Source organism: Leopardus geoffroyi, chromosome C1, assembly GCF_018350155.1.
Source record: "Leopardus geoffroyi isolate Oge1 chromosome C1, O.geoffroyi_Oge1_pat1.0, whole genome shotgun sequence".
In the NCBI taxonomy this organism is placed as follows: domain Eukaryota; kingdom Metazoa; phylum Chordata; class Mammalia; order Carnivora; family Felidae; genus Leopardus; species Leopardus geoffroyi.
In genome coordinates, this window is record NC_059328.1 from 46673469 (window position 1) to 46690728 (window position 17260).

Consider the following 17260-nt stretch of genomic DNA (forward strand, 5'->3'; position numbering starts at 1 on the left):
TCCGACATGATAGGAAATAACACAGCATGGCCCTACCACAAGGCGCTGAATAATCAGAAATGTATAAAAGGATTCCATTATAGGCACAAAATAATTTACCTCTCCACTCAACTGCAAAATTTTGGCATTGCATATACATTAAAATGAAATCTCCCAGAGAAATTACTGAATTTACTTTACATGGTATAAGGACCTAAGGAATTTCACCATAACTATACAGGGGTCCCCTTTCAGATATATTTGTATCTGTGTTTTTGTCTTTCCCTGTACAGTCTCTAAAATGTGATGCAGTTTATCCATACAGTTGCCAAATATTTAATGTGTCTCATTGCAAAATAATTTTCTTATAACAAAAGACATGTATGAAAAGGTACCTACCCTCAAGGAGCTGACATCCTTGGGGGAAGATAAGACACACAAAAGTGCTCACTCGGGGGGCACCTGGGTGGCTCAGGTAAGCATCAGACTCTTGATATGGGTTCAGGTCATGATCTCACAGTTCATAAGATCAAGCACTGCACTGACATTGCGAAGCCTGTTTGAGATCCTCTCCCCTCCTTCTCCCGACCCCGTCCCTCCCTCACTAGCATGTGGCCCACTTTCTCTCTCAAAATAAATAAACATTTAAAAAAATTGTTTTAACGCCCACTCTGATAAACAGTATCATTTGTGAAAAGTATAGTTAGAACAGAGAAGGACAAACCCAGGAAGACTTTTTGGAGAGAGAGGAGAGCATGTGTGTATAACTGCGAACTATATACTAGTCATTAGGTGTTCCTGTGGACGAACAAAATACCACTATGCATAAAATCAGAGGTTACAGTGAGCAGGGATCTTAGGGATCATTCATCCAAACCCTACTTTCTCAGTTGAGAATATGCAGGTCCAGAGAAGTCAAGTTAGTAGCTCAAGGACACACAGGTCTTCTGACTAATGTGGTATCAGACCCCACCCACGTGTTCTACCATCTCCTAGGATTCCCTGCAACACAGCCCATTGGAGCTTCCTTTCTTTTAGCTCCTTGTTCAGGTAACTCAAGTCAGCACAAGTGACTCAGCAGAGGTGACCACCGGGTTTTGCTAAGACCACGCTCCATGTTTTTGGTTCTTTTGGAGAACTTGTCTATAATTCCATGTGGAATAAAACAGCACTGAAAAGTAAGCTGTGTTCATGGCATTGCCTGCATCATTGTACAATAACGACTGACTAGTTAAAAGTTGATAATATATTAAGGTGACACAATATCTGAATTGAGTTCTCCACCACCACTCCTGCCACAAAGAAAATGAAATAAAAATACATACATTAAAAAAAAGATCCCTAGGGGCGCCTGGGTGGCGCAGTCGGTTAAGCGTCCGACTTCAGCCAGGTCACGATCTCGCGGTCCGGGAGTTCGAACCCCACGTCGGGCTCTGGGCTGATGGCTCAGAGCCTGGAGCCTGTTTCCGATTCTGTGTCTCCCTCTCTCTCTGCCCCTCCCCCGTTCATGCTCTGTCTCTCTCTGTCCCAAAAATAAATAAATGTTGAAAAAAAAATTTTTTTAAAAAAAAGATCCCTAATTTCATGGTACAGTAGATGTTAGGACAAGAAACGAACTTATACCTAGGAGGTCAATCTCACCTTAAAGTCGGGGAATATTAATTTGCTGATATACTTTATGCTGGAGAGCTTAAAGGAAAATTGGCATAAATGGTACTACAAGATTTCAGCCTCTCTCATGAGGCTGAGCAAGAACAGTAAAAAAGAAAGCGTTTCAGCCACCATATTTTATTACACAAAGGGCTGAATCAGAAAATTGAAACATTAATAAAATAGTTTCTACATGGATTTTGCTGATGAAATAACTAGCTTCATGCTTTTATGAAGATCTGATACGTTACGGTCACGTTTAAGGGCAGGGAGTCCCTTTTTGTAATTACTAATAGGGATGGTTTAATTACACCCATAAGTCCCAAGATACTGCTGCAATACACCAGCTGGGGACTGAAGTGCCCACTCTCCACCACATTCCTAGATTATCTGAAGTCTGACATGTAAATCCCATCGGCTTTGATTCAGATACTTGTACGAAGGGCTTAGGCAATATATCTTTTGCCTTATTCATAATGAAAAATAATCACAATAGATGCATCGATTTACTTACCTCATTCACTCTCTGGGGCATAGTTACCTACTTCCCAGAGAGGAGAAATTAGCTTGTGAGCATACTGCCATAAACACAGAGTGAGACCAGACACGACCCAAACACCACAATGCTTTCATAATCGGAAGACAGGGACCTCCTCTGGGTAAGGGAACAGTCCCAGTAAACGATAGAAGCCTGCTCTGTGAATAGATTAGCAATTCGCAGGACAGAACAATCTACCCCTCCCCAACAAACCGGCTTTCCTAAGAAGACCACTGAGGGAACCAAAAATGCTTCAAAGATACAGTGCAGCAGGTATCAACTGTATAGCACGCGCCTGCCTGCCAAACATGTGTTGGCCACCGTGACTCTCCTCTGGGGAATCATCCTCTGAACTCCGGGGTAGTCCACGTAGTTTGGTGGGGAACTCACCTCAGCGCCAGAAGTGGGCCTGCACCCAGAGCAGACCAATGGGCATGAATTCTACCTCCCCAACTGTGACTGCAGTGACTGAGATTCAGGAATGACAGGTCCACTGACAGCCAGCTCTAGGCCATTCTGTGGATCTTTGGGAAGAGACCCATTTCTATTTCTGCCAGCATTGCTAGGCGAGTAGGATGTAAACAAAGACGGTCAGTGGCCATGTTTGCCGCTGCTCTGGGAGAACCCAGTGACAAAGCCAACAACATGGAGAACGCAAAGCAGACCTACGTAAACGGGGCTCTAACCGTGCCCGCAGCCAGACTGCACCTAGATTTGGTTACGTAGACCAAGAAATTCCCCTTTAGACTGAAGTCATGCTAAGCTAGACTCTTCCCACTGATGACATCAACAGTCCTTAAATCAGCAAAATTTGAAATTCAGCCTTTTTTTTTAAGTTTATTTATTTATTTTGGGAGAGACAGAGAGAGTGAGTGTTGCACACGAGCAAGGGAGATGGAGAGAGAGAATCCCAAGCAGGTTCCACACTATCTGCTACGACCCAATGCAGGGCTCCATCCCATGAACCGTGAGATCATGACCTGAGCCAACATCAAGACCCAGACGTTTAATGGACTGAGCGACTCAGGCGCCCCTTCTAACTTAACATGGTAGCTGGCATGTGAGATGTCCTCTACAAACCCTCCATCAAAACAAAAAAGAATGTATGCATAGAATGTAAAAAGTCAGTATCTTGAGTCTGTACCAGATAAATTAAAAGAAAAGTCCAAAAGATAAAGCTAAGGGTTTTATAGATATGTCTGTCTAAACAACAAACCCCAGCCTAGGTCCACCCTACTCTGCAATATGGTAGCTATGAGATCATGGGGCTATTCACACTAAAATTAAATAATGTTACAAACGGGGAAAAAAAGCAGTTTCTCAGACACAGTAGCTGCATTTCAAATGCTCAATAGCCATGCATGGGTAGTGGCTACTATATTGGACAGTGTAGATATAAAACATTCCCATCCATCATCGCCAAGAGTTCCAGTGGAGAATTCTGGCAGTAACCCTTCCCATTTCAGATGGGAGACGCAGTCACTATACTAACCAGAAAATCAAGGTGCCACAAAAGACTGACGAACAGAGATATTCATCAAATAATTATTTACAATAAAAAACGATGAACAACAACTAAATATACAAGGGAAAAGTTGAATGAAGATTCAAGTCTATAAAAAAACTGATTAAAAGATGCTTAGAGAGCATTTCTTTTTTTATATAAGCTCGTTTACTTTTGAGAGACAGAGACAGTGCAAGTGGGGTAGGGGTGGGGGGGAGGAGAGAGAGAGGGAGAGAGAGAATCCTAAACAGTCTCTGCACAGAGCCCAACGTGGGGCTCAAACCCACGAACCATGAGATCATGACCTGAGCCGCAATCAAGAGTCAGTCGCTTAACCAACTGAGCCACCCAGGCGCCTCTAGAGAGTATTTCTTAAAGAGATATGGGAACAAGGTGAGTTGTCCTTTTTTATTTAACAAAAAATAGTGTATTGACAACATGAACTCCACAAAGCAAAATGTGTGTAGCAAAAAGAAGACATAATCCTATTGCTTATTTTTAAATGCTCTCTGTGTGCCAACTAATGAGCTACAGGCTTAATATGCATTCTCTGGTTTGATCATGAAAATATCAGATAAAATAGGCAATATTTTTTATTTCTATTTCACAAGTGAGAAAAATAAGACTCATCAAGATTAAATAAATGAAGAAGCCTAGAAAGACACCCATTTCATCTGACCTCAACCTCTAGCCTGTTTACCTCTGCAACTCAAAACATTAACAGTGACTGCTTCTGGTAGAAATACTGTATGTGACTTTTTTTGTCTTCCATATTTCTTGTGTGTTTTCCAATTCAATAAATAAGGGATTATTTCTTAAGGAAAAAAAAAAAAAAAACATCTCTGAAGGAAAAATTCATTAGGGGCACCTGGGTGGCTCAGCCGGTTAAGCGTCCAACTTCGGCTCAGGTCATGATCTCACAGTTGGTGGTTTCGAGCCCCGCATCAGGCTATGTGCTGACAGCTCAGAGTCTGGAGCCTGCTTTGGATTCTGTGTCTCCTTTTTCTCTGCCCCTCCCCCACTCGTGCACTGTCTCACTCTCTCAAAAATAAATAAATGTTGGGGCGCCTGGGTGGCTCAGTCAGTTAAGCGTCCGACTTCAGCTCAGGTCATGATCTCACAGCCTGTGAGTTCGAGCCCCGCATTGGGCTCTGTGCTGTCAGTTCAGAGCCTGGAGCTTGCTTTGGATTCTGTGTCTCCCTTTCTCTTTGCCCCTCCCCCACTCATGCTCTGTCTCTATCAAAAAGTGAATAAACGTTAAAAAATAAATAAATAAATAGGGGCGTCTGGGTGGCTCAGTCGGTTGAGCATCCGACTTCGGCTCAGGTCATGATCTCACAGCTTGTAAATTTGAGCCCCGCATCAGGCTCTGTGCTGAGAGCTCGAAGCCTGAAGCCTGGAGCCTGCTTCGGATTCTGTGCCTCCCTCTCTCTCTGCCCCAACCCACTCGCATTCTGTCTGTGTCTCTCTCAAAAATAAATAAACATTAAAAAAAATTTTTTTACATAAATAAATAAATGCAAAAAAATTTTTTTAATTCATTAAATGTGACTCTAGCCACTATATGCTTAAAAGGAAACTGCTGTACACAATGGATCCTTGCTGAAAACGGGTTAATTATGAACACTAGAAGCTTTCATATTCTGCTGAAGCTTCTGTTCAAATCTAATTTCTCAAAGTATATTGCTAGACGCTAATGAAAACCCAAAGAGACACACGCATTCAGGAGATGGATAGCCAATGAATTTTCTGTTGTTTTTATAGCGAACAACTTTTTTATATCCTAACATTTTTATGCCAGCTATGAAAAAGATAAATAAATATTTATGACATTTACTCAATTCCACAGTAACTACTAAGTTGCTCATGTTCTCACTCTGGTTTGAAATGTGCATATTTTAGAGGCTGGGAGTCAAGTCTCAACCCTAAACGAGAAAGCCACAGAACGCTGTCATTTACAGACCTTAAAACTACTCATTTGACTCACTACAGGGATTTGCCTTGGTCTCGGGATGTAACAAACTTAACCAAGGCAGCTGTAGATTCAAACACACGCAAACCTCCCTGCTGCCCAGCAAACAGATAACACCAGGACTGCCATGGACACTGGTTTTGCTGAAGTTTCACACGTATCAGAAGTGTTTGATCAAGAACAACAGAAAAGATGACTGAGGAGACCCACAGAAATAAATGAGGACCGATTTCCACCATTCAACTATCTTGCAGAAACTTTCCTTTACCAAAAATGGCCCAATTTACCCGTTGGTATATTGACTGGAGTTCCCACTTGAGAGAGATCTATGTAGTCTTAACATAATAATTATAAAGAATAGGCCAGAATCCACGAATGACTGGCTCATGAGTGAAAATGAGCCCACAGGCCAGATATTATTAGACTACAAATGTTTCATCGTTGTTGCTTAACTGATTTAGTGGCACATTTTTAAACTGATGGATTTCACATTTAAAAAACAGATGTCTAGCTTTTCTTGAAAAAGCTGAAGACCTGGTTGCTTTGGTCCAGCATTCTCTTACTGCAACCATAGGCTGGAACTGAACGGTGGCTTACCCAGTGCCCCCCAACCCCTCCCCTTGGACTGTTTCACTCAGTAATGTCAACTACACTGCCTTCATAGGCACCTGAGCTCGCTGGTCTGGTCATAGGAGGCACCTGAAAGACCATTCAAATACACCACAGCTGACACACACCCTCATTTCACCTAAATAAATACAACCACACTTCTCCTTGGACTGCTCCTTCACCCTGGGTAACAGGAGAATGGTGAGAACAGCCAAGAAGGCTACACAAAGGAAAGGCTGTTTTACCACCACCCACCCAACCACAATCTCAAGGCTACCAGGGACTCCATGAACTGGAGCACCTGCTGACGTTCACAGCCTCAGCTGCCCTGGCTCCCGCCACCCTGCCACTTTGTGATCCATTCACACCGACGTACTTATGGCTCCCCGTACACAGAGGTGCCCATCTCTACCTTTATCTACCCCTGACCTAGAACGTGCCTCCTTCCTGTCTCTGTTGATTTGTGTCTTCCCTGGTAGACTGTACACACCACAAGGACAACTACAGTTTCTGTCACATTCGCCCAACACAGTACCTGAAACATACTTACTACGAGAAAGATCCACTGGCAAAGTCCAACTCAACTTCAAATTACTTAGCTTAGATGCTGACCCTTCCCTACCCTGGAAGACTTCATCCCTCAACTAATATTACTTTTTTTTGCTGTACTGAGCCACCACGTTGCCATCTGTGTATTTGTGCTTCACAGACTAATCCTGGATCTTGAGAAGAAAGCCTACGCGTTTTATGGCTATATCCACGGAGCCCGCCATTGTGCCAGCACCCTGCAGGGGCTCAATGAATACTGAGTAAAATGGATGAAGGGATGGAACACGAAGTACTTCCTCATAAACCATCAGTCCGTGTAACGGACACAGAGGTAACCATCATCCTCCTCGTCACCATCCCCTTCGTTGTCGCTATCACCCTTGCCGCCAGCACAGCATCTCCATTTGATAAGACAGCCAAGACCCACGGCACACAGCTTTTCGCAAGGGAGCCAAGGTCCAAATGCATGCCTCTGTGTCTCACACAGCCGAAGTGCGGCCAAGGGGGTGGAAAAGACCAGCACCCCAAGGACTGTGACTATTCTACGTGCTGCCACCTACTCCTTCACACCCTCCCGATTTCAAACCCAAATGAAACAAGTGCTGGTTTAGATCACGTCCAAGGCATAGCTGCCATTGTATCAGTAACCTGTAATGCACCTAGAAGAGAGCTAGCTGGGTAATGTATGCATAACTCAATTCTGGTAGTGACATGCTTGACGTCTTTACCTACAGCACATATCTCATATCTTCTTTCTCTGGAGTTTTCTGTAAGTTATGGATTAATAAACATTCCCTAAGAATGCAGCCTTATTAATCTTGCAAAATACTCAGAAAAAGAAAATATTTTATTATGCCCATGTAAAGTGAATTATGATAAACAAAGTCCCATGTGTGCTGACAAGAAATAAAGTTGCTTTCTGCAGCAAACTGTATTTGTGATCCTGGTCGTTTCCTCTCCAGTCAGATGTGGAGTAAACAAAATAACCACCTGTATGTGTCCTGCTCTGTGAGGACAAGAGCGGCCATCAAGGTCACAGACAGATGTGACCCAATTTCTAAGGGGAGAAACAGAAAATTAGCACAGCTGGCCTTATTCAAGCCCCTCCTCTTAAAGCTGGAAAAAAAAAAAAAAAAAAAAGCAGAGGCAGAGAGAGAGAGGAGTTCTGTCATCATTCAGCTGTTCTCTTCATTACATTGAGGCAGATCTTTCAAAGGCTAAAGCTGTGTGACTTCCCGGAATCTATCTCACTTGTCTGAAGGTAGAGGGGTGAGGGAGAGAGGAGCTAGCATTTGTGGCATGTACATGTGCAGGCACTGGGCACTGCTCTAATTGTGCGGCCACATGTTCCTTAATGTACAAAACAGGCTTCTAAGAATTCAATTTTCAACTGAGGCTCCAAGAGTTAAGGGACTTGTCCATGGCCACAGACCTAGCTATTAGCCAAACCTTGGTTTGACCATCTGTAAAATGGGGATTGTAACACTCATCCTATCTATCTGATAAGATCAAAAGAGAAAAGAAACCTGAATAGTTTGTGTGTGTGTTTACATGAAATGCTACAAAAATGTAAGATCACCGCAGCTGGAGTGCAGGTTCACCCGTGGACTTCTTCCTTCATTCCACCTAAATGTTGAGTACTTAAGTGCTTGAAGTAACCAAAGATTCAGACAGAAAGCGACATTCACTGTAAAGGGAAAAGCAGTGGCACCAGCTCCATGATTAACCCCTTGGCGAACCTGCAAGATGGGTGCCAGCTCTCCAACCTAAACAAAGTCTCCACATCTGTAGAACAAGCGTTCTGTTCCACCAGGCTACAAAGGAATCCAGCTCCGGCATTGATTCCAGAAGAGCTGTGATGTTCACTACCCTAGAACTGTGTCTTCTTGGGCCACATTTCCACTCCTTCTCCCTATACAGACCTCACAATCCCTCATCCAAATCTCCTGGGTTTGGTCTGTTCAGAATGCAGATCTTATTTTGCATTTTAGAAAGGCAGCATATACTATGTCATACACTTACACTTCTTTGTATTGTCTCTGGCTAGGGCTCCCCACCCCACAAATTCATTAATACTTCTCAAGCCATATGTATGACTATTCATACTCAGAGGGACCAATAAAGATTATAAGTAGCTCATGTCAAATCAGATCAGGTTTTGCCACTAAATGAATGATAAAAATATTCTGACTTTTCAGAGCATTCTAGATTTGGGAATTGCAGAAAAGGGACTATATGGCCCTACTGTTACTGTTCTACTCACCAGGGAAGGCACTCATCACTGACAAGGCTCCACCTGGCAAGACAGAGATTGAATGCCAGGGGCTACTCTCAACATTCTGCAAGGGAGGTGGGATGGGACGGCGGGGTAGGGAAGCTAGGGGAGGAATGAGGGTCTCACTTCGCTGTTCTTGAGCTCTGCAATATCGATAAATACTTTTGTAAGAGACTAATTTTTCTGGCATATGAACTAGTCCTTTGCCTGTTTTTCTCTGATCCACTCCTGGAGCCCCTTCCCCTGCTCTGCTGGGTGTGGCAGGAAGCCTGTCCCAAGCACATTTCCCAGGCTCCCTTGACAACTGACTTTCAGTGAGGTTCACTTAATGGGAAAGCCTGGCAGGAGAGAGGAAGTTGGAGGAGAAACTAGGGTATCTGTCTCCCTCTCTCACTCACTTTCTGCTTCAAGGTGGCATACCTGGAAGTGGCCCAGTCTCCTCTATGGTTCCAGCCCATTCCCGTGTGGGACCTATTCCCACCATGCAGCCTCTGCTATGTTTCCAGCAGCCACGGATCCTGGGCTCCAGTAACAATGCACCTTCCCTTTGTGCCTGCAGATCTAGAAGCAGCTTCTAGTCTTTGTGCTTTGCTTCTTTGTCACAGTTTCAGCTCTCCCAACACATTTTTCACTATATGAAATTTTTCCTATTTAGTTTCCTGTATTAAATTCTTTCTGCTAAGGTACCTGGCATGTGCCTCCTGACGAAGTGATCACTGACACAGTGCATAATAAGTTCTGCTTGTCCTGGAGATGTGCCTGCTGCAGTTTTGGGTGTGTCCAGGGACAGTCCACAGAGACGCTCTTCACCCCTGACACACTGGTTGGCAGAGTTTCAATCTTCGCTATAATTTTACTTGTTTTTTGTCTGGCAAAAATATGTATTAGATTTTATTTATCTTTCGTGTTTTTTCTAATTCCGGTTAACATACAGTATAATATTAGTTTCAGGTGCACAATATAGTGATTCAACTGTTCTATACAACACCTGATTCTCATCATAACAAAATGCAATTCTTAATCTCCATCACCTGTTCAACCTACTCCCCTCCCCCCATCCACCTCCCCTCTGGTAACCATCAGTTTGTCCTCTATCGTTAACAGTCTGTTTCTTGGTTTGCCTCTCTCTTTTTCCCTTTGCTCATTTGTTTTGTTTGTTTGTGTTTCTTTTTTAAATGTACATCCAAGTTAGGTAGCATATAGTGCAATAATGATTTCAGGAGGAGAATGCAATGATTCATCCCTTACATATAACACCCAGTGCTCATCCCAGCAAGTGTCTTCCTTAATGCCTCTTGCCCTTTTAGTCCATCCCCCCCCCCACAACCCCTCCAGCAACTGTCAGTTTGTTCTCTGTATTTAAGAGTCTCTTATGTTTTGTCCCCCTCCCTGTTTTTATATTACTTTTGCTTCCCTTATGTTCATCTGTTCTGTATCTTAAATTCCACATGAGTGAAGTCACATGATATTTGTCTTTCTCTAATTTCACTTAGCATAATATACTCTAGTTTCATCCACATTGTTGCAAATGACAAGATTTCATTCATTTTGATTGCTGAGTAATACTCAGCAATATATATACCACATCTTCTTTATCCATTCACCAGTCTATGGACATTTGGGCTCTTTCCATAGTTTGGCTATTATCGATAGCGCTGCTATAAACATGGGGGTACACGTGCCCCTTTGAAACAGCATACCTATATCCTTTGGATAAATAACCTAGTAGTCCAATTGCTGGGTTGTAATAGGTTAGTTCTATTTTTAATTTTTTGATGAACTTCCATACTATTTTCTGGAATCTCTGCACCAGTTTGCATTCCCACCAGCAGTTAAGCTGTAATTTTAAATCAGCTGCAGATAACCCATGAAGCAAACAATCACCCACGGTAACCTATGTTATTACCATGGGATCTGATAAGGAACTACAAAGTCCACCTCACGACTGCTCCCCAAATATTTCCTCCTCAACTGAAACAATGTGTGAGAGAGGGAGTAAGGCACATTCTAGCAACTGTGCAAAATCCCACTGCAAACTTTGAAGCTGAGAGCCCTTTTGTTGTTGTTGATTTCATGCAACTCTCTTGATCTGATGAAACCAGAAGGACAGAAAAAAAAAAAAAAAAAGGAAAGGAAAGAAGGGACAGAGAGAGAGGGCAGTACAGGAAAGGCACAGTTTGCGAGTAAAAGGAGACAACAGAAACATTTGTAATGACAGCAGAAGGCCCTTATTTTGTTCTCAAAGATTCAAAATAGTTCACTAATGGGACAGGACACTTCCCTCTACTGCAAAGGAACTACGGTAGACATTAAAAACTAGAAGTAGTAAAAATTTAAGGTGAACTTTCTTGAAAAGCCCAGCATATGAGGCATGAAAGACACGTCAACAGTGTCCTTGAGAAATTCTCAACCTTCAGAGGAACCCAGAGAAACAGACAAGGAGCAGAACAATTGAAGATGTAATGAAGGATGGTGTTTAGTAGAGTCTGGGGCTCAAGATGCCTGAGAAAGATACACATGCCTAGGGAAGCAGGCAGAGGGAAGCATCAAACGTAGTTGAGTCTATGTTGTAAGATCTGTATTTTTTAGAAGAGGGCAATGTCAGTCCATTCTCCCAACCATGTTGATTTATGACTACTGGACTTAAGACTTCCTTTACCACTGATACGTTTGGAGCAGTCAAATGTATACAGAATGGTATCTGAACTCACTCATAAAGGACCCATGGATATCAAAGGGAAAATATAGTGTTATCAGGGTAACCAAGTGGTCAGCTTCTCCTTCCCTTAATTTTGCTTTTATGACACATCCTCTTTCATATCAACCTATAATTACCACAGCACATATTAGCTTCACTCCAGAAAATACAATGCAACATGATGACAGGATGTGAGAGAAAGGAGAAAGAGGTACCACACTCAGCAAGGGAAGAAGAAGACTTTGAACTTTTATCCACATCAACGTCGTAGAGGTAACTTCTGGAGAGAAATGGGTATCTCCACTAGGTCCTAAAACATACATAATATTTGAATGGGAAAAAAAAGAGTGGGAGTGGGCTGATCAAAGAATTAATAACCTAAGGAATTCCAGAAAAAGAGACACACAAACAACAACGAAGAGAGCAGACAGAAAAGGATAGCAATCAGCAGGTAAGCATCAGGGCCATACGTAGACATCTCTCCTGTTGTCCCCATTTTTGCAGATATAAGTTGTAATTTCTATGCAGAATAGTGATTGCTCAAATAAAAAATGCTTGAGTATTTCACTGTATTATCATCACAATATATCTGAGAATCTTAAGTCAAGATGGTGAGGAAGAAAGAACACCGACATGGGTACCAGAAGACCTGGATCTCTATCCCAGCTCACCTTGATGACTGGACACATCTTCTCATTTCCCTGTAGCTGTGGCTGCTCATCTGAAGGTTGCAGTAACATTCACTGACCTGAGATGCACCTAGAAAGTAGAACCAGACTGTAGCTATCGGCCATAATTTGGCACTCAGGCAACTAGAAGACGACGGCCGGTCTGAAATGCCAGACTAGTGTATCAGGAGCCAGACTCTGGCCCCCAGCCCCTAGATCATGTTAGTCATGCTAGACAGAGTGTCTACCCCGGAAAGGACTTTGCCATCCCCTCACACTCCAGGGGGAAAACAGACATCTTTCAAAGATCTCTGCTATTTGAACAAGGGGACTGGCTGCTACTTGGCTTGATCAAGTCCTAGGAAGCCCCATTCCTCACTTTTACATCTCCACTGGGCCACTGGGACAAAGGACATCCCCTTGCCAGTCAGTCTGTGAAGGAGGGTGGTGACCCTGTCAAGGGCGGTGCTAAGCTTCCCACAGCCCTTTCCTTGAAGCTGTTCTGGGTATCAAATGAAAGCACATAACTCACCTAGTACTTTGTGAGCACTCTATGAGCACCAGTTTTTCTCCTCCCATCCTAATGCCCCACCATCCAGAGCAAGAAATACAGGTGGAATATGATGAAAACATATAATTAGAAAATGTAATTTTTAGAGACAGCATTTACAATGTCAACTACAAAAATATAAAGCACCCAAAAATAAATCTAACAAGAGGTTAGATACCTTTATGAAGAAAATTACAATCTGTATTGAAAGACATTAAGAACTAAATAAATGGAGAGGGGTAGCATATTTATGGGTAGAAGGGCTCAATACCATAATGATATCATCTCCCTGAATTAATCTATAAATTCATTGTAACTCCAATGAAATCTCAAGAGTATTTTTGTGTAACTTTAAAAACTAAGTATAAAATGTATATGGAAGACAAAAAGCCAAAAAAAAAAAAAAAAAAAAAAGCCAAGACACTAGTGAAGAAGGACATTGTAGGGATTTGTCCTACCAAATGTCAAGGATTATTATAAAGCTTTAATAATAAGCTATAAAATAATAAAAGAAGTGTAATCTAGGCAAAAGAGTAGACAAAATATATGCCTGAGGGCGCCTGGCTGACTTAGTTGGTAGAGCATGCAACTCTTGGTATCAGGGGGGTTGTAAGTTTGAGCCCCACACTGGGTGTAGAGATTAAAAACAAAATCTTAAAAAATATATATACATACACACACACACACACGCACGCATCTAGAAAATGATCTTAAGTGCCAAGATGACTTTTTTCCACATGGAGGAAAATTAGAAATAAAATAAATTCCTACCTCACCACACACACACACACACACACACACACTCCACATGGATTATAGAACTTAAATGTGAAAGACAAAACAATAAAACTTTTAGGAGATAATAAAGGACAGTATCTTTAGGACATCAGAGTAAAAAAAAAAGAGTTTCTTATTTCTTTTTTTTTTTTTTTTTTAATTTTTTTTTTTTTTCAACGTTTATTTACTTTTGGGACAGAGAGAGACAGAGCATGAACGGGGGAAGGGCAGACAGAGAGAGAGACACAGAATCGGAAACAGGCTCCAGGCTCTGAGCCATCAGCCCAGAGCCCGACTCGGGGCTCGAACTCACGGACCGCGAGATCGTGACCTGGCTGAAGTCGGACGCTTAACCGACTGCGCCACCCAGGCGCCCCAAAAAAAAGAGTTTCTTAAACATGACATAAGAAGTACTAACCATAAAAGATTGATAAATTCAACTACATTAAAATTACTAAGATAGCAGAAGGTTGGCAAGAATCCAACTTCTATGTGGTCTATAAATCTATTCATCTTCCCAAAGGAATAAATTACAGTAACCTTTTTGCATTCACTACGTTCTAACAATACACACCCATAGCTTAGATTCAGCATATGGCTGGCCCATCTTTGACTTCATCCACAATTGGATTACCGGAACTTCTGGTTTAATTTTAATGTTTGAATGGTTGTGTTTTATATTGAGAACTTCTGTGAGCATGCATATGATACTGCTCAGAGTAAGTCCTCCAATCTCAGACAAGCACGATCGTGTGCCATCATCACAGTGCATAGGCACCCATAGGCACTCACGAGGGAATGGCAGTGCATGGCATCTCTTCCTCACCCTGTGTACACTGTATGCATTGCCGATGATCAGTCATACCCAAGGCTGACTCTCACTGTGCTATCTCCTGGACTTTACTGTTACTCCCCAAACTGCTCGTTGAAACCTGTACTGGCAAAATCAAAGAGAAAATCAAAGGGGTGGACTCTCAGCCATGATCAACATAAACCTCATGGGAAAAGCTAACCTACTATCTCCCACATAACTATGATCTCCCCCAGTGAGCCTACAAGTTTTCCACTTTCTCTTTCCATTCTTTCTACCATGCATCCCTCAGCAATGTAGTAGCGTTTACTGTACATGTTGACATGTATATAGTAATACATGAATACAGGCTAGGATAACATAAGAAGGAAAATGTCTCCCAAATATGACATGTGTTTCAGATGGAGCTTTTCCAAGAAGATGTCCCTCACATACACCAAGAGAGATGCTTGCATTGGCATGACTGTGCCTAATTGTCACACCCTGTTATTGACAGTAAATTATTTCTTGGGGCCCTAAGGATAAACCTTCAAAGTATATAGTGTCTGGGTACCGAGTAATTAATTACATTGTAATTTACAAATATCCTTTTTGATTGAAAACACTTGTAGTTATTTTTCTTCTAATGAAGTGGACAGCTTTACTGAATCAATAGGGCAGATTTGGGTAAGTAGTTATTATTGATTCCAAACGATGTCAAGAAAACACAAAAATGACTTTTAGTCGGGGCACCTGGGTAGCTCAGTTGGTTGAGCACCCAACTCTTGATTTCTTCTCAGGTCATGATCCAGGGTCATGGAATCTAGCCCCCCTTCAGGCTCCATGCTGAGCATGGAGTCTGCTTAAGGTTCTTTCTTTCTCTCTCCCCCTCTGTCCATCTCCCCTGCTGGCTCACTCATTCACTCACTCACTCTCTCTCTCTCTCTAAAATAAAAATAATCAAAAAATGACTTTCAGTTGATGACAGTTACTATTTAATTACAGATCCAGTTTACAAGACAAAAAACTGTATTGTCAAGGTCAGTGAACAAAGGAAATTCAATACTGTCAATACAAAACCATTACTTCACCCCAATCTTTGTATGCACATGAACTTAATGTACTACGAGAATGCACACAATTCAATTCAGCAGAAATTAATTGAACATCTATTATATTCCAGACACTGTTGTTAAAAGGAGAAGCCACATTTCCTTCTTTGAGAAGCTTGTAAATGTCCTTTATTCACGGAAAGTTCCTAGACAAATCAGCTCTTTCTTATTATCTCTATAGTGACCAGCTAGAAATTGGGTAAGAATTCAATGGAATTCTTTTTCTTCCCAAAAGAACATTCAAAATAATTATATGAAATGATAAACACCAAATTTAGGGCAGTTACCTCTGGCTGAAGGAAAGAGATATGACCAGGAAAAGGTTACTAGGAGGCTTCAACCTCATTTGTGTGGGTTTATTTCTTAAGCTGAGTGGTGAGTACAAGTGCTTTTACTATCCTGTTACTTCTACTTCGTCTTAGGTCTTATATATATATATATATACTACATTTCAAATCATACATATTGCTCTCATGATAAAATTAACCCCTCTTCTTAAAACCCATTAAGTGATTACCTACAAACATGTTCCCTGGTCTATCTCATAAGACTGAAAAGGGCTCCTTGAAATCAGAGGTACTATGGCAAGCAAACTGAGACCTTAATAAGTTAAATGACTTTTTTTTTTTTTTTTTTTACTGGAGGAAACCTCTGAAGCTTTACTATGTCAGTAAATACCGTGTCTTAAGAAGAGTAAGATATATAATTCAGTGATTTTCAAACATCTTGGGGCATGGGACATTTTTCTCTCTGAATGTTCTTTCTTTTGAAATACTCATAACCATCTTGGGGAACACTAATGTTCCCTGGAACACGATCTTGAAAATGCTCTATAAAGTAATCCATTTCAGCCACATATTGTACATTACAGCCACAGCGAACTATGCCCATCTCCAAACCAATGATGAACCTTCATGCCCACCTGTCTTTGCCCACACAGTTCTCCCAGTCTGGATGACTTCAAGCCCTGAGAAACTCCTGGTCAACCTTCAGCTTCCAGATGAAATGCAATCTCTTCTTTGAAGCCTTCCCCACTCTTTCCTTTCTTCAGATACAATAAATTACTTTTCTGGATGCTTTCAGTGCCACGCAGATATTTTCTGTACCATATCTCACCCTGCGTCAATTATTTATGCATGAGGCAGGATGCCTAGATGACAGAGGCTGTACCCCTGCATCTCGATACTGTTCACAACGCTGAGCACAGAGTCAGGGCCAGACATAAAGTAGGCGCTCAGGCAATATGTGTTAAATGGACACAGAAGTGGTGCCTATGTGGGTGACCTGAGTCAATTTCCCAGATACTCTCCAGGCATATTTGTTAACTTTTCAGTCTTTACTAGCAAATGTGACACTAACAAGAGTAGATATATTGGATACAAAGACTGAAAAAGAGACAAACTGAGACAAAAGAGGGGGAAAGGATGGCTTAACTGATGGATGGTGAACCAGCAGATTACCAGGGTCTAGTCAAGAAACAGAGAGACTGGGGTGCCTAGGTGGCTCAGCTGGTTGAGCGTTCGACTTTGGCTCAGGTCATGATCTCATGGTTTGTGGGTTCGAGCCCCGCATGAGGCCCTGTGCTGACA

The 17260-nt window shown here is 42.0% G+C and overlaps 1 protein-coding gene across 21 annotated transcripts in view; it reads right to left on the minus strand.

The window, feature by feature from the left end:
- The window catches only part of DAB1 (DAB adaptor protein 1), a 1138859-nt gene that overhangs the window by 388670 nt on the left and 732929 nt on the right, over nt 1–17260 (minus strand). Inside the window, exon 2 of one of the 21 annotated variants that reach the window (XM_045477559.1) lies at nt 12446–12533. The exons of the other annotated variants lie outside the window; for them this stretch is intronic. The gene's annotated coding sequence lies outside the window, so the exon portion shown is untranslated. The remainder of the gene's footprint in view (nt 1–12445; nt 12534–17260) is intronic. 21 annotated transcript variants of the gene reach the window in all.